The following is an 18,402-nucleotide window of genomic DNA, read 5'->3' as shown; positions in this document are numbered from 1 at the left end:
AGTATGGTAAGCAGCAAAAACACCCTGGAAATGTCAGGTATGTGATGTTCACTTTATATAATCATTTCTTAAAATAATGATGTGGATTTTAATAGCATATTTCATCCACTAGATGGCAGTAAATCACTTCAGTTTAGGGAAACTTTTTAGATTAGGCAGCTGATTAATAAGAAGCAGAATTATTGTTGTTAATAATAAAATAGCAAATACTATAATGTTAGAGTTATCACTAATTATGAAAGAAAAAATTCCATGATATATGAACCCATGAATAATAGTGTTTATATCTGGAGTTATGATGTGTGTTATGTTGGTGTTAATGTAAGTCCTCATCATGTGTTTAATTCTGATTTATTTTAAAATAATATATATGTAACCCTCTTTATGTGCTCCCAAATGAGTCTCTGCGTTGTGTTAGGTGTATTAAGAAGAGGGGAGGACACCATTTGTGGCTGGATCAACAGCAGGGCAGCTCTCTCTCTTTATTTAGTTGCTCTTCCGCACACCAGGCCTCGGTTGACAAACAGGCAATCTTCTCATAAGAACAAAACAACTGAGGCAATTTTCTTTCAATTAAACATAGAATGCAAGTACAACAAAATAGTAAAACAAAATACCACAAAAAATACAGCCACAACTATACTAATTCAAATTAAACCACACAGATCTCTCAAAATGATAAGAAAATAATGCCACATCTCTTTCAATAAACATTCCATCATCAAAATAATTACTTTAAATAATGTGGATGGTTAACCTAGATAGCACAAAGATACAGATTATTATGAGCACAAAAAGAACTGCCTTCTCATAAAAACAAAACAACTGAGGCTAAACAACAAGCTCAACAATTTAGAGAAGGGGCCTCATCACACATTTACTTACAAAAAATAAACACAGCTCTCTCTAGTGTGTGGAAGCCAATATTACATCTTCCCTACATCTATATGTTTTTATTATGTGAGTTTGTGTATTTATCTGTGTGTTTCTGAGAAAAGAATAGAATCTTTATTGTTATTGTACAAGAAAAGTGACATTTGATTTGCAATTCAAAAAAAGTCCTAAAATAAACACAATAAAAACATAAACATGGTGCAGTAGAGCAGTATACACTTGTGTGATATTATTTTTTCCCTGCAAGTGATTTACTCAACTCAAACACAGATCATCACAATATACAAAAATAATAAACATTAAAACACTTTCACTTCATTAATTGTATAAAAATAGATGAATGTTACACAATAGGAGAAAAAGCGAATAAAACTCTGCATAATGCAAAATATTGAATTGTTCTCATTCTGCGAGGCTAAAAAGTCACCTTTACTTGTATATTGTTTATTAAGATGTAACATTAACATTAACGAGCCGTCACTCATTAAAAAGTGAGAATATTGAATATACCCTGAGATCACAAAACAAACATCTGAGAATATTAAAGAAATATTAGATTATTAAACAAAATCCTGAGAATAAGGGAAAAAAATGGAGAGTTTAAAGGAAACCTGAGAATTTCACCTGAAAATCTGAGAATCCGTAATGAAACTTCCAACATACACAGCTCCCTAATAGAGACTTCAACAAAACATTCATTTCAATGATATGTTTTATAGTTAAACACACAGCATGAAACCTAGACGTATATATTGCTTGCATATTGTTTACAAAGACAAGATATTCAGATGAATTGTCAGAAATGTGTTGTAAAAGGAAAGCTGGAAACATTTGGTTCAGTAATAATGGAGCTGATTTAACTCTCCCTAATCTATTTGCTAATAACAAGGTGAGAAAATGAACATGGTTCAGAATGCATGAAATTATTGGAAGTAGAATCAAATCATTGTTTGTGTTTATAAAAGTTGAAATGTAATTTCCTGAGAAAAGGCCTTTGGGGGCGTGTCTCAGTCACATGGTCCCTGTCTTTCTGAGATTTCTCCTCCACCTCATCATATTCTGTAAAATAAACACATTTACCTCTTTAATATCTCCTTTGTATTGGATTAATAGTCATTGTTTTGTAAAACCTTCAAATACAGTAAATGATGCACTATGTAGGATTTCTTTGATCTTTAAACAATAAATGAAGAGAATAGAGGACATTTATCAGATGAGTTCCCTTTCAAAGGCTACACTCGATGCTGCGTGAAAACGCTATGGGAACATCTTGTCATGTTGCCGGTTGTGAAGCATGTGTGTACCAAACACGGCAAATACACCTGCAGGTCATAAATAGGAGTGAACCGGAAACATTCCTCAGATTCTTGTCTTCACCTAGTTGTGAGCGTGTCGTGTCTAACCAGCTAAAATAAGTGTTTAACTCACCGATAATGGCAGAGTTTAAGCGAGATGTCCCTCCGTGTGTATATCCATATCGGAGGGCGATCTCTAAACTTTACTGCTTCGATTAAGTGCTACGCGCGCGCCTCGCATTCCGAGCCGCCGCGCATTCCTGGGGCTTAAACTCGTGCATCCGGCAGAGCAGTGAGAGACGGATTTAAAACTCCTTTCTTTCACGTTCTCATCGGATCGGGAAATCCCTCTGTCCGCTCGCAAGCGCGCGCCGCGCTTCTTGTGAATGGGCAAGGATAAGCATCCTCTCTTGCTTCCGCGGAGATGGTAATAGCCTCTAAGCACTTAAAAATAAATGAATAAAAACATAGACGGCAGGTTCTGTCGGGTGGCCGGGGGCGGAGCCTTAACGACGCTCTCTCCCCTTTTCTTAGCAATCTCCATATGAGTTAACCCTTTCATGGAGTAAGCTGTATTCATCCCGTGTTTTCCTGCCATCTACTTATTTATTTATTTAAATATAATTGAGGTAGAAACGCAGAGTTATATGATGACACCACGCTTCCAGGCTATCTCTCTTCTGGGACAACATCCTTCCTAAAAAGCTATTACTTCCTTTTAAGCTGTGTAGACTTTTTATCTTCCCTGGAGGGAAAAGCTTTTCAGGCAGCATTTCAGGTTGGCGCATTGCACACCATGGTGGTTTTGCACGCCTACCAGGCTGACCTGCTGAGAGTCTTGAGTACTGGCGGGGCTCTGCAAGGTAAGTCGTATTGGATTTACGCCGGGCCACAGACTTGTCTCTTCGTGCAACAAAGTAGACGGCTCGTGCTATCGGCCGTTTTATGGCTGCTATGGTCTCCGCGGAGAGGCTCTTGTGGTTGAATCTCAGGGGCATTAAGGAGAAGGATCGAGTATTCCTCCTCGATGCCCCATCTCGCTCCCGGGCCTACTTGGCGTTGTCGTTAACTCGGTCGCCACTAGGTTCATGAGGCGAAGTTATATAACAAGCCTTCGGGAAATTCCTTCCCCGCCTTGCTCAAGAGTCGGGACTGTCGGCCACCCAGTCTCTACCGGGTCTGACTGTTGCGAGGCGTTAAACACACAAGGAGAGTGTGAGGGGCCCAAGGGAGCTGGAGAGGCCATCTTTTTGCGCGGCACATCAATTGCCTCAAAATCATGGCTCTATTTCAGGCCCTAAAGCACTTCCTCCAGTGCGGGTGGACAACACTATGGCAGTCTCATATATTAATCACCAGGGCGGACTGTGCTAGCGCCGCTAAATAGCTAGCGCACCAGATTCCTGTCCCTCAGGGCGATTTACATTCTGGGAAAATTTCATGTAGCGGAGGTGGACCTCTTTCCCTCGCAAGATCAGCAAATGTCCCCTTTACTACTCTCTGACTCTAAGTCAAGCTGGTCTTCCAGTCAGCGTAATTAAGACTATTCTAAGTACTAGGACTGCCTCCCCTCAAATAGAATGTATTTGAAAGTTGGTGCATGACGAAGCAGGTAAACCCAGTCCACTGCCGTGTTGTTTCGGTGCTGGAGTTTCTGCAGAAAAAATTTGTCCCCTGGCTTGTGCCCCTTGTTGAACCACTAGAGTCAGCGCCTCAGGTTTTCTAAGATGGTTTTTCTAAATGGTGTTACCTCTCTAAGAGGATCGGACATCCCTATTGTTTTTGAAGCCTTCTGTCCTCCGCCTTTACAGCTTCGGAGCAGGAGAGACTTCACTTTGGACACTCACTGTGTCCAGTGCGTGCTCTTCAGATTTACGTCCACCGCATTAGCCAGTGGCGCGTGGGCTCACTTTGCCTCTAGGAATCAGGGCTCATTCAACCAGGGGAATCGCCTCATCAATTGCACTAGCAAGAGGTATTCCTTTGCAGCAAGTCTGTGATGCGGAGGGTTGGTCCTCTCTGCACACATTTGCCAACATGCATACTATTGTTTTGAAGCCTTCTGTCCTCCGCCTTTACAGCTTCGGAGCAGGAGAGACTTCACTTACTGTGTCCAGTACGTGCTCTTCAGATTTACGTCCACCGCATTAGCCAGTGGCGTAAGTCAGAGCAGCTTTTACATGTTTTGAAGCCGCAAGCTGCGTGAGAGATGCTATTGCCCTCTCCTATGAGGCGCGTGGGTTCACTTCGCCTCTAGGAATCAGGGTTCATTCAACCAGGGGAATCGCCTCATCAATTGCACTAGCAAGAGGTATTCCTTTGCAGCAAGTCTGTGATGCGGAGGTTTGGTCCTCTCCGCACACATTTTCCAATATGCATCCTATTGTTTTGAAGCCTTCTGTCCTCCGCCTTTACAGCTTCGGAGCAGGAAAGACTTCACTTACTTTGTCCAGTACGTGCTCTTAAGATTTACGTCCACCGCATCAGCTAGTGGCGTAAGTCAAAGCAGCTTTTACATGGTCTGGGGCCGCAACGGCGGTTGGCCCCCACTACACTGGGCTATTGCCCTCTCCTATGAGGCGCGTGGGCTCACTTCGCCTCTAGGAATCAGGGCTCATTCAACCAGGGGGATCGCCTCATCTATTGCACTAGCAAGAGGTATTCCCCTGCAGCAAGTGTGTGACACGGAGGGTTGTCCTCTCCGCACACATTTATTACATTTATAGTCTGGATGTTCATGCTACTCCAGGCCCACAGGTCCTCGAGTCAGCTACCCAGACATAGTTCTGAGACCTTCTCGGCCTTGTGCGCACACGCTACACAACCTTGGAGTCCAGACACTTGCAGTGCGGCGGCGTTGGTACTCTTGTTCCCATAGCGTTTTCACGCAGCATCGAGTGTAGCCTTTGAAAGGGAACGTCTCGGGTTACTTTGCTGTAACCCTGCTCCCTGAAAAGGCGGGGACGAGATGCTGCGTCCCAATGCCGCACTGCCTATGTGACCGGACGTCCGTTCAGACAAATCAATCTGAGGAATGTTTCTGGTTCACTCCTATTTATAACCTGCAGGTGCGTCCTATCAGATGACGTCACCTGACCGAGGTTATAAAAGCCAAAAATTTGCCGTGTTTGGTACACACATGCTTCACAACTGGCAACATGACAAGATGTCCCCATAGCGTTTTCACGCAGCATCTCGTTCCCGCCTTTTCAGGGAACAGGGTTACAGCAAAGTAACCCGAGACGTTTTCTTAATATTAACACAGGCCATGTGTATAAGATGTGATAGAGATGTCCATCCAATTTCACATCATTTTACAAACTGATTTGTATACAACTGTAGAAATGCTACAAAACAATAATACATCCACTGTAAAAAATGAATACTGAAAAAAGTTGTTGAAAAAAAGAAATATATGTTGGGCTAATGTAATGCTGGTGTCAAAAAAGAAAAACATGCTTTCTCAATGATTGTATGAATTTCATTACTTAACTATAAAAGTTTCATCAAGGCAACACGTATAACTGTGTTCATGAAACATTTAACTGCGCACAAACTATTTTATGTTGGACGAACAAGAGGGACCTCTACGCATGCGCAAAAGCGTTCTTCCAGAATTTTCGAACTACCCGCTATTTCTTCCGAAACGGTGAGTACTTCATGGAAACTAACTGTCCTCGGCCTGCAAAGTAATCAGCAATTTTAGCTTTATAACATATATATTATTGATCAGCAAGCTTTAGAACATTATATTTTCGAGTGTTTATTTATCTAATTATATAATTTGGACTGTTTATTAGTTATTTGGCAATGCACGCGTTTCAGCTTCTAACGCATTTTTTCCCCGATGTTATGTAGATTAACATTCATGTTAATCTATGGAACGGCTAACGTTTAATTAATTTACATGAATTTTAATCATTTAAATGATTTGACTGATAATTTCAAAAGCTATTAGAAAAACACGGCACGTTAGTGCGCCACTGAGGGAGCTTAATGTTCTCACTCCTTCATCGTTCATTAACCTTATATTGTATGAAAACGGTTATAATGCCTAAACGGACATTTTTTGTCTAGCATTTTTAAATTATTGGCACAATTTACTATGGTTGTTTTATGGTTGTGAACTACAAACGGTTACTTAATCAGTTATTAATATATGTTTCTTTTTGTATTTCAGATTTTTTTTCAGGTATAAAAGTAAATGCAGTGCCGCTACTGTAAATTTTCTGCACAGCAGCAAGACGTGCTGCTCAAGCATTACAGGCTTCATCACTGGAAAGCCGGTAAAGGTGCTTATCCCTGCATTCATCCAGCGTGTGCTTGTGTTTTCAAAACAACAGGGGCCCTAAAAACCCATTTATGGAGAGCACATCCTAAAACAGATACATGCACTGAACTTGGCACTTTTCAGTGTGAATTATGTGAATTCTCAGACATTTGCTCGCTGCCACTATTTCTACAACATTTGGGAAGACATTTAAAAAACCATGAGCTGGTTCATTGTCCTTTTGCAAACTGTGATTTTACCAGCAACAGCAATATTACTTTCAGAGCTCACAAGTCCAAGAAACACAGAAAACAAACACTGAAAGACCTCTGTACATCTGTTTGTATCATAAGTAGTACAGACAATGAATTTGACACAGCTTCAGTTTCACAAAGTGTATCAAATCAAGGTGAAGAAATACAGGGAGAAGATCATATGTCAGACTTTGATCTTGAGGACTATGAGTCAGTAATTGAACACAAAATTGCTGCCTTGTTGTTGTTTATGCAGTCACAGTTGCATGTGTCCCAAAGTGCCTCTCAACAAATTATTGACAATATAAATGACATTCTGTCAGTCACAAACTCAAACATGCTGTTTGCAATTAAGTCTGCTAAAACACAACTGTAATGTCAATGAGTCTATTGTTGCTGACATTGCAGACATATTACGAAAAACAAACCCATTTCTGAGTGCTACCAGTGGCAAAGGTCCACTTTCAACCAATTATAAGCAAAATATTTACTTTAAAAACAATTTTGGCGTAATTGAACCAGTTGAATATGTGTTTAATAGGGTGCAAAATCACACATTTGTTTATGTTCCTCTTTTGAGGGCTTTAAAGTTGTTGCTGGATCGACCTGACGTACTTGAGAAGACGTTTCCTATCAAGGAGAGGACACCAGGATATTACACCTCACCATTTGATGGTCAGTATTTCAAAAACAACAAGCTTGTTGGTGGCCAAGATTTCAGACTTTCACTTGGGTTTTATATTGATGATTTTGAAATAGCTAATCCTCTAGGAACCTCTAGAAAAAAGCATAAAATTACTGCAGTCTACTGGGTCATTTTGAATTGGGATTCACAGTACCGATCAAATCTCCACTCTAGTTGGCACTGCTTGGGAAAACTTCAGAAGTGAGAGCGTATGGCTATGAATCATTTTTTGAACCACTTTTATGTGACTTAAAGAACTTGGAGGACAATGGTGTATATGTTGAACAGATAAATGAGAATATCAGGGGAACAGTGCTTACTGTGTCTGCAGACAATCTTGGAGCTCATGGGCTTGGAGGATTTCAGGAAAGTTTTCGTGTGGAAAAATTCTGCAGATTTTGCTTAGCATCTTTGGAAGACATTCAGACAGTAGAGGTAAGACAAGGAGTCTTTCCGCTTAGAAGTCCAGAGCAGCATGACCATTGCATTGCTGAGTTGAAGAGCAGTGAGTTTCTAACAAATGTGAATGGTGTTAAAGACGAGTGTGTTCTTCAGAAACACCTATCCTTCTTTCATGTTATTACTGGTTTTCCTCCAGATGCTGTACATGATCTGTTTGAAGGGGTAATACCTAGGGAGTTGGCTCTTTGTTTACAGAAATTGATTGATGCCAAGTACTTTACCTTTGAGCAGCTCAACACCATTATCTGCTCATTTCCATACTCCTTTTCAGATAAGGTAAACAGACCCCAAAGAATTCCACAAAACTTTTACAAAAAAAAAAAAAACAGTGGGAGGCAATGCACACGAAAATTGGGCCCTACTGAGGCTGCTCCCTTTCATGGTAGGCGGTATGGTGCCTGAGGATGAAAAAGTATGGGAACTGTTAATGGACTTGAAAGACATTGTGGAATTAGTTGTTAGTTCAAAACTATCAGAGGAATCTATCTGTTATCTGGAGAGTAAGATTTCTGATCATCGGCAGTTGTTCACCAATGTATTTCCCAATGAGAGGTTTCTACCTAAGCATCACTACCTTGAGCACTATCCAAACTTGATCCGGTGTTTTGGTCCTCTGGTTAATCTGTGGACAATGCATTATGAGGCAAAACACAGCTTCTTCAAGAAGGTGGTGCATGACACCCACAATTTCAAAAATCCTCTTAAAACATTGGCAAGTAGACATCAGCTCATGGTTGCTTATGCACTGGACTCACAAAATTTATTCAAAGCACCATTGCACATAGAAAAATTGAAAGTGGTCAAAATGTCAGCTGTTGAATCAAAACTGAGGATAGCCATTGAGAACAAATATTAAAATCTGAGTTCCTTGTCCCTGGCTTCAAATGCAACATTACATGGAACATTGTATAGAAAAGGAATGATTCTGCCTGTTGGAGTCCTTGATGGGTTTCCAGAGTTTGGTCGTGTTCATAGTATTTTGGTTGTTGGTACTGAGGTTTCATTCATAGTGGAGAAAGTCTCTTCATGGTACTTTGAACATTTTCGAGGATATGAAATTGTTGGAAGTGCTTACTGTGATGTAGCCATTGTCAAACCACAAGATCTAATTGATTTCTATCCTCCGTCATCATACAATGTAGGTAGAAAGGTCATGGTGTCCGCAAAGAGATTTTTACTTTAATTAAATTTAATTATTTCTCATTTCTCATTCCCAGGAAACAATGTTGCTTCGAGTTATTCTCTCACCTGACAACATCAGGAAGCTAACTATACCCACACCATCGTCTACTGATGATCTCGCTGCCGTTCTTTGTGAAAAATTGCAGATTCAGAGAGGTTTCGTGATCCAATATGAGGATCCTGATTTCAACAATGAACTTTGTCTTTTACATGACATCACAGAACTTCCAAAAGACAAGGCTACTTTGAAGCTCCACTGGGAACTAGTTTTAAGTTCAATGGCAGAGGATGGTCACCTATCTGATTTCACTCTGGATACAGCAAGCATGACATCCACTCAGTCATCATCTTCATCATCCCATTCAGATTTTCCTCCTCCAGCCCGATCTAGATCAGATCAATGGCCAAGCAAGTTTCCAGTGCCTTTATTTTCATATGATGTAGAGTTAAGGCTGAAGAGAGCCAATGAGGATCTTCAAGAAAATGGAACAACGCTGATTGTTCCAAGAGACATTAAAATAAATATATTAGAAAAATTGGCTGAAACAGTGTACTCCTACAAAGCCTACCCCAGTGACTCTGAAATAGAGAAGGTTGCATCTGCTTTAGTAGAAAAACACCCTTGTCTCAAAGATCCAGGGTCTGAAATGGGATGGGGGGCATGGAAAATTAGCTTAAAGTTTAAAATGGCAAATTATCGACAAAAACTCCGCAATGCTGGATGCACCGAGATGGTTGTAAATACTCATTTAAGACAAGGTTCATCTAGAGGATCTCTGAAGAGGCCCAGAAGAGCTGAACTTAACTTTCTTCCTGATCATCCTGTTGGTTTAAATGAAGAAGAATTGGAGAAAGCAAGGGCATTGATGGAGGAAGAAGTCAAAAAGAGAAATTTGAGCTTGACCCTTTTGAATACAAAGATGGAGATGACATTCTCCTTGAGGAGAAAGGAAATTGTGCAGGACCAGCCACTAGTGTCAGCAATCAAGCAAAGATGGCCAGGCCTGTTTTTTGAGGAGGAGGTAAATAATTTTCCATTGGAATTAAATGTCTTGCAATTGTTCGCTCTGCTTTTGTTTGTTTAGTTATTGTGGATCTCTCATGATTACCCACAGGTTTATGCTGAATTCTTCCGTATCAACCGTATTAACCTGAAGTCCACATTCCTCACGTCACTGGACAATCACACCAGGGGTTTGCTGAAAATGTACAGAGCCAAAGTAAGACAAGGAAGGGGTAATGACTTGGAGAAACTTCTGGAAAACCTGGATGAACAGGTCTATCATTTCTCTCTGTATATAATTCTGTTGTCATCTATCTTGATGGTTATTAATACCTGTTAAAGGAAAGGGTTTGTGCAATAGCTTACTGCTCCACCGTATAATAAAAAACGGAATGTGTCACAAAGGTTTCATGTACACCCGATGTAGATGAGCTACAATACATATAACAAATCCCCCCCCAAAAAACACAAACAGGTTTTACAAATGACAGAAAAATTTGTATACAAGAATCTCACAAAGGGTATGTAGAGATGATTGCCTATTTCTATGTTTTTTTATATTCATCACAGGCATTGTAGTTTACATGGGGAGTACATGGAAACCTTGTGAGACTTTGACGCTATTCTGTTGTTCACATGAGATGGTACAGGTGACAAATGTCACAGGTCAAGGTAATCAGCTCACCTGACCAAGACCTTGTGATTGAAACATTGTTTTTGCAATTCATATATTTAGAATATTGAGCTGTTGTACAGACTTTTTCCCCTTTATTATGTAACTCTGACCATTTCCTATATAAATGTACATAAACTCTCTGTGAATTAGATCACTTATTGACCTGTCCTTTTGGCAGATCACAGATTTGTCTGCACGTAGAAGGTCTGCTGTTCTTCGTGGTCTTCCGCTGTACCTAAGAGAGCCAGCCTTGATTTCAAAGACAATTTTGGTAATTTATTTTAATAACTAAAGCCACTACTATTTGAGATCCTATTTGTGCTTTCATTCTGTCACCAAGTGTAACATTCATCTTGTTTCACAGGATACCGAGGCACTGGGACCACAAACAAAGGGCATGAAAATGGGAATAATAGAAGTGAAGGACAGCACTACCAACTCAGGATCGGATCCCAAGGTGGTCAGTGTGGCTGTAGTTCTAGAAGAGGAAGTAGTCATGGACAATCTGGGAGACTTCACAAATGCCTTTATGATCCTCTTTGGTCTGCTTTATGCCCTAAATATGGAGTACCCCGATGACTTAAAGTACACATTTGAGGCAGTACAGAAGATTTTTTTGAACCTGGGAAAGGAGTGCACGGCAAGGGTACAGTCTTTCAAGAACAAGTTGTTACAGGTGTAATGATTATTACAAGTTTATTTAATTGAGATATTATTTTCATTGTGCACTTTTCTGGTCTGAAACAAGAGTCTAATAAAAATGAATCATTCTTGGATGCAAACAATCTTGGAGCTTTGCAAAATTATTTTACAACATTTTTCTTTTTATTTTAAATCATTTCTGTTAAAGCAAATATTTTATTTTCGAATAAGCCACTGGACTTTTTGACTGAGAAATATCAGTATATTTTGTTTTACAAAGCAGAAGTCTATTTTTCCAGTATACTGTTTTGACCGATTGTGATATTAGTAAGCTTTGTAACATGAATGTTAAGAGCACTGTTTCATTCTTGCATTTTGAAATGTTATTTTGTTATAACAATGCAGCAATTGTATATTTGTTGAAAGAGAGTAGCTGGATTGCACTTTATCAATGTTGATAGTCTTTAACAGGTGTTTAAAGTATACATTAAAAAAAATGTATTCAAATTTAGAGGAATGTGTTATGTTATTTGAAATGTGGCTACAGTGAAAAACGTACACAAGTACACTTTAAGATGTTAATTTTATAATTATGCAAGCATAATTTCCAATTAAAAATTTACCTTTCAGTCAACTTGGAACATTTAATTGACACAACATTATATTTCAATTTGAGACTGCTTGTTGGCCTAACTAGGCATGTTTATTCAGCATAGAACATTTAATTGACAGAATGTTTTATTTTAATTTGTGTGTACATATAGAGGTTATCAGCACAACAAAAACAAAATAGTTTACACAACTTAAATTGAGCCAACTAAAAATTTTAGGTGCAACAGGTCACTAGAAATTTTTTAGTTGGAGTAGCAAGTTTTTTTTTTACAGTGTCTTATATAGTATTACATTTCTATGTTCTTGTTAAATGTTTGGAATAAATAGATTTCAGTCCTAACAAGATTGTGTTTATAAAAATGTGGAAGTAAAAGAGCCATAAATATACAGGTCTTATCTAAAGTGTGTAATAAATCTGGCTGTACTTGTTAAATGACAGAACAGAGATTTGTTCTAAAAACTTTTCTAAAAGTTGATATTTATTATATACCATATATAATCTAATCATATATAATCTAATCTTTGACTTTGCTGCCTGTGCACATATGTACATTACAGAATAAACAAGAAGTCACTCACCTTCTGTCTCTCCTCCATCCTGTTCCTCAGTGATGACATCATCATAATCTTCTGGATTGTCTAATCAACAAATAAATGAAGAAGTAATAAACCAGTGTGTGTGTGTTGATATTATAGTAAAATACTGAGTTACTGACTAGAACACGACGTTTATATGAAAAATAAAGATAACAGAAATAATTTAAATATATAAACTATTACATATTAACTTGATTATACTGATTTAATATTAACACTAAGTTGTGAAATTAAAATAGGATTCCATGCAAGTGAGGAGCGAAAAGTAACTATTTAAATATATTAAATTATCACTATTAAATTATAAGAGTTTAATGATGTTTTATTGTCTACCAGCTGCTGTAGTGAGAAAAAGAATTAACCAATAGGAACGGTGCATTTTCCCATTAGTGTGTGAAAGCTACTAGCCAGAGACTCCACTATAACCACTGAGATATGGAGGTGAGAGCTGATGAAGTCGCCTGCTGGAGCTTTACTGCAGTAAGAGGAGAAGAAATTATATCACTCTTTATAAGATGGAATTTTAGCCCTTATCTACATGCTTATTTATTAATTGATAAATTCATGTTTGTATTTATTTTTTTGTAAAAATATTATAAATGTATTTTAAGGCAACATTCTTAATTTGTTTAGTTGTAGATTGTGATGTTAAAATCAAACAGCCAAGATTGAATTTTTATGTCCTCATCACATTCAGATTAATTGGAAAACTAATGCATTAATGATTTCAATTAATTTAAGATTTATATATAAATTACAACTCTCTATTCAGTGTGACCACTAGGTGCTATTCACATTAAATTAATAAATGCATAAATTAAAAAAGTACATTTTATATAAAATTGTTTTACTATATTACACCTTTTTAAATTACATTATTTTTATATTTAAATACTTTTCAATTAATAATTGAAATATTTACTATTAACATTTTTATTACTTTTAATACTTAATATTAATATTACATGAGTGTAAGTGCTATATGTACATATATGGAGCTCATGTGTATTTCCCTTCCTCTGTTGCAGTACCACTCTGGGCCAGTAGGTGGTACTGCCACGCTTTTCATGTCAATCTCATTTAAGGGCTTAAAATTATAACTTGTTGCTTCTTTTCATCAGCATTTTTAAATTTAGTTTGGATTTGCTCAAGTGATACTTTTGTAGAAATAAATAATTATATGTTACAGAGAATAGATTAAATAAAAAGCCATTAAATATTATTTAATTAATTATTGTTCAGTGATATTAATGTAGATTTTAAAATATTGTTAAATTGCTTAATTCATTATGTAAAATACATTTTGCTGAATTGTTTTAGATGTGGGTGTGGCTTATATTAAATGCAGCTGTAACCCAGTGTTTATAATTAGCCATAAGAAAATTATAGACTGGTTACTAAAATGATGTAAAATAATAATTATATTAAAGTAATATTAAAGAATCCAAACTAATAAAGGTTTTGATTATGACAGTGAAAGATGGAAGTAGACAAATAGACAGACTCTGAAATCCCCCCGTGCAAGCATGTGGTTTGTCCTGAAATCAGTTGTTTCTAAAGATCCCCCCTGTGGTTATTTACTAAATGGTTTGTCCCAGCTGGTTGTCTGTCCCTATTGGGTGAAAGGTCAAAAGAACGCGCGCGCAGCGCTGGAACTTTCTAGACTTGAAGAAGCGAATGGATTTGTGTTTTTTCCCTCACGATTAGGAGCAAATCATAGCAAATTGTTCCTGGAGTTAAATGTGATGACATTTATCTGATGAGTGCAACAGTGAGGGTCTAACATGTTAACAGTCTACTGGTTTGTATTGCTCTAGCGTGGACAGCAGCCTGGAGACTTGCTAGTTGCTAAGCTAATTGTCCGATGCTAAGCCACGTGTTTAATGTCACCGGTGTTAATGATAACATGTGGCATCTATTTTTCTGAGTGATGTACATCTACGTCACATTGTATTACTGTTGTGAATGATTTATATTATTATTATTTAACCTAAGCTTTATGATATTTTATGTTTTTTATTGCATTTTACTTTGTTGTCAGTAGTTCAACCAGTGCCATAAGCCATTGTAATATTTAATTGGTGAATTGATTTTGGGGATTCTGACCATATCTATAGGTCAGGTTTTTAGTCGAGACTGGACCCAGAACCTTTTCGAATTGATTCCTTGGATTACTTTTCCCTGTCATGGATGACGAGCCCATAAGATACTATCAAGTTGATTGATCTTCAAGTGCGGTAGGAAGGATTGTGTCCACACACAATAACGAACCGAATGGAAATTCGTGTGATGATCCAAAGTGGAGCACTAAGACTCTAGTAGACCCGGGTCGGTTTTATTTTCTTTATGTGCGCGCACTTTGATTTATTTTAGTTACATATTGAATGCATCACTAGAGTTCTCTTTAAAAACATTGTGATGTAAATTGCATTCCCTTTGTGATGTTTGTTAACCATACACACCCTTAATTAGTAAATATAAATAGTTAAATTTTACCACTGTGTCCTGGGTTTCTAACTCAGTGCATCACTTAACTCTTGGCTCTTGCCAAACCTAGAACCTTCTGAAGCTGGTCTACTCTATAGAACGTGATGGTGCCACTTGTGGGCTACACAGCAGATGGGGCACTAATTCTAATAATTAATTAATGGAAAATGGTATTAAACTATTAGTATTTAAATAAAATACATTTTCGGGCTGTAAGATAAAATGATAGACAAAAGTAATTTTATTAATGACATTAATTACATTATTTACTTCTGAATTGTTTTAGATGTGGGTGTGACTTGTATCGCAGCAGCATTATGAAAATAAATATATATCATAAGAAGGTATAAAAAATAAAGCTCAATTAAACTTGACGTTAAAACGAAAGTCGTGTGTGATTAAAAATGAAATGCATGAATTAATTCCCCATATTATGGATTATTGAGTTCTTTTAGATGTGAGTGTGACTTCTGTCAAATGCAGCAGACGAGATGTTGATCTTAATCAGCATTTAGCGTCTCAGCACTGTGAGCTCTTGGAGCTACACTTTACTACACTTATAGCAGGACTTTTTTGTTGTGTGTTTGTTTTTCATCGGTTAATGTGGAGCGTCTGCTGTACACGTCCCTGTGGATGAGCTGTTACTATAGAAACCATAATGTAGTGGAACGAGTGCATTAATATAAACCTGTGATTTACAGCTGCAGTATGTCAGAGCTGCTGTTATAGAAAATGAATCAACATCAATCAGAATGCAGAATTCAGCAGCACATTGTTTAAAGTTTATTATAGAAATGTTTAAGGGGATTTTTTTTAATAACAGAGAAACTCCCTGACCTGTGGTGATGTTTGTGTTTGTTTCAGCCGTAACTGCATCATCATAGTTCTCGGACACGTCCTCTGTCAGAATGTAGAGATAAAAGCTATTAAATCCACATGAATGTAATTAATGATAATGTGACAGTGTTGCATCCACAAGCATCCAAATGATCATACCTGTCAGTATAACTGACTTCTGATCAGCTGTAATGGCCTCATCATAATTCTCAGCTTCATCCTCTACACCAAAACACAGAGATTTAAAGAGATTTAAAGTTTACTGAAGTGGCAGTTTGTAGACTGTGGATTTGTGTGTGTGTGCTCTCTAAAACAAATCCCAAAACAGAAGCACACCCTCCACGTTATCAGCGATGGGTCCAGCAGTGACGGCATCATCGTACTCCTCTGGTGGCTCAACTCTTCCTGTATCACCTAAATGAAATAAAAGCAGAGGCTCTGTACAAACAGCTCCATCACATTCTGACCTCATGGTTTAATGTCAAGTCACTCAATTTATCTGATCAGTTAACAACTGCACCCACTTATGAAGTCACTGGTGTCGATGACATCATCATAATACTCAGCCTTTTCTCCAATCCCAGACTTTACTGGAAAAAGAAGAGTTTGTGTGTTTGGGCTTTTAAACACATTTATACTCAATAAAATCCTCATCCAAAGAAGCTTTGATAAATGTGATAAGAGGGATTTCAGAAGCTTAAAGTAAGATAAGGTTGATTGTGAGATCTCATGTGTCAGCATTAAAACACTGGAGTTACTGTAATTCTTCTATACAATACATCATAATCACGTCTCAGAAAGGACACATTTAGTCATTTCTCATCTTTAATTGCAATTCGAATATCTTTCAGTTAATGGAGTCAGACAAACTCACACTCTGGCCTTTTTTACCTGAGAGAAGCTCATCATCCACATGCTCATACCCAGAATGCTGTTCTTCAGAGAGGAGACTTCCTGTTAGAGGAGAGCAGGACAGGAATGAGACACACACACACAGACTCATGAACTCTATTTCAGGAAAACACATTTTTTATGATCTGTCAAATAAGGTACATGTCACATAAACACACACACACCGGTTGTAAGGCAAGGAGAGGGGGGGGGGGGGGTATGCACCTGCACAGGAAAGCCTGCACTCTTGCATGCATGCTCACACACGTACGGTGAAAAGAGAGAAGGAGAGAGAGAGTAAGTTTGTGTGTGTGTGTGTGGGAGACTGAGACTTTACAATGTCCTGAGTAAAAGTCAGATCAGGTTTCTCCCAAATTGCCACACAGCTGAACACATTTACACCCTACACACACTCACCCAAAAATATGTTATTTAAAATAAGTCTAAAATGTTGCCCTGTTTTATTGATTTCAGAGTCTTTTGACTTCATTAGACACCGAGGCCTGTTCTATAGAGTGGTAGAGAGAGGTGTAGGGGGGAAATCATATGATCTCATTAAGTCCATGTACACAGGAGACGAGTGTGGAATAAGAATTAGCAACAAACAAACACGTTTCATCTTTCAGGAGCGCGGAGTGCCACAGGGCTGCAGTTTAAGTCCAACATTATTTAATATATATATAAATGAATTGTCCTCTGTCCTGCGGCTGGTCTCATCCTACACGACTCAGAGATTAAACTCCTGCTGTACACAGACGACCTGGTCCTGCTGTCCCCCAGCCCTCAGGGACTACAGGACAACTTGGACCTGCTGCAGCAGTCCTGTCAGACCTGGACACTGACACTCAACCTCAGCAAGACTGAAACTGTCATCTTCCAAAAAAATCCAGCTCTCAGAGAACAAAACACTAATTTAAACTACACACACGAGACTGAACTTTATAATAACTAAACATTTACATATAATTCTATAGCATTAAAAGACAAACATTTGTAGAAATTTCAATAAAAATTTGGCTCAAAATATTAGAATCAGTGATTGAACCTGTGATTGAACAAGTGATCACCCTGTGTGTCAGTGAAGTGTGGGTCTCGCTCACACACCAGCAAGTCCACACATGGGACAAACACACAATCGAGACACTGCATGCAGAATGATTTTAACAGAAACACCAGGAATAACACGTGCAGGGCAGAATTAGGCCGAGATCAGTTACTGATAAAAATACACTAAAGGGACATTATAAAACTTTGCGGTACCAAGAGTCAAGCAAAGACAATATCATCAGTCCCCTCGTCCAACTGGTCCTGGGTCACTGCACCACAACACAACACACACTAATACACACTAATACACACGGAGTAAGGCAGAGAGAAGGGAGATGACTGACAGCTACCCGGGGTGACATCCTGCCAGCGGCGGCACTGATCTGAATGCTCAGGATGGTGATAACATTTGCATGATCAGTTTTCTATTACTCTTTTGCGTGCCACATATTTTCATGTCACCGTGTAGGACATTAATCTCCAGCCCTGATTCTAGTTTGTGAACGAGGCAGGGGACTGACTGAAGCTCTCCCACAAAGTTGTACGAGATGGGGAGGGAGCGGATGAG

The 18,402-nt window shown here is 38.3% G+C and overlaps 2 long non-coding RNA genes across 2 annotated transcripts; one reads left to right on the top strand and one right to left on the bottom strand.

The window, feature by feature from the left end:
• Positions 1 to 6,368: 6,368 nt before the first annotated feature.
• Positions 6,369 to 9,156, top strand: LOC128533957 (uncharacterized). Its single transcript, XR_008361435.1, has 3 exons — positions 6,369 to 6,481; positions 7,294 to 7,388; positions 9,078 to 9,156. It is a non-coding gene; the product is annotated as an uncharacterized LOC128533957 (long non-coding RNA).
• Positions 9,157 to 12,554: 3,398 nt separating this feature from the next.
• LOC128533958 (uncharacterized) lies at positions 12,555 to 16,119 on the bottom strand. The gene is made up of 3 exons (XR_008361436.1): positions 16,056 to 16,119; positions 15,897 to 15,959; positions 12,555 to 12,614 (listed from the first exon to the last, which is right to left on the bottom strand). It is a non-coding gene; the product is annotated as an uncharacterized LOC128533958 (long non-coding RNA).
• Positions 16,120 to 18,402: the final 2,283 nt, after the last annotated feature.

This window comes from Clarias gariepinus, chromosome 12 (assembly GCF_024256425.1).
Source record: "Clarias gariepinus isolate MV-2021 ecotype Netherlands chromosome 12, CGAR_prim_01v2, whole genome shotgun sequence".
Taxonomy (NCBI): domain Eukaryota; kingdom Metazoa; phylum Chordata; class Actinopteri; order Siluriformes; family Clariidae; genus Clarias; species Clarias gariepinus.
Note: the sequence above shows the minus strand (reverse complement) of the source record. Positions and strands in the feature narration are given on the sequence as shown.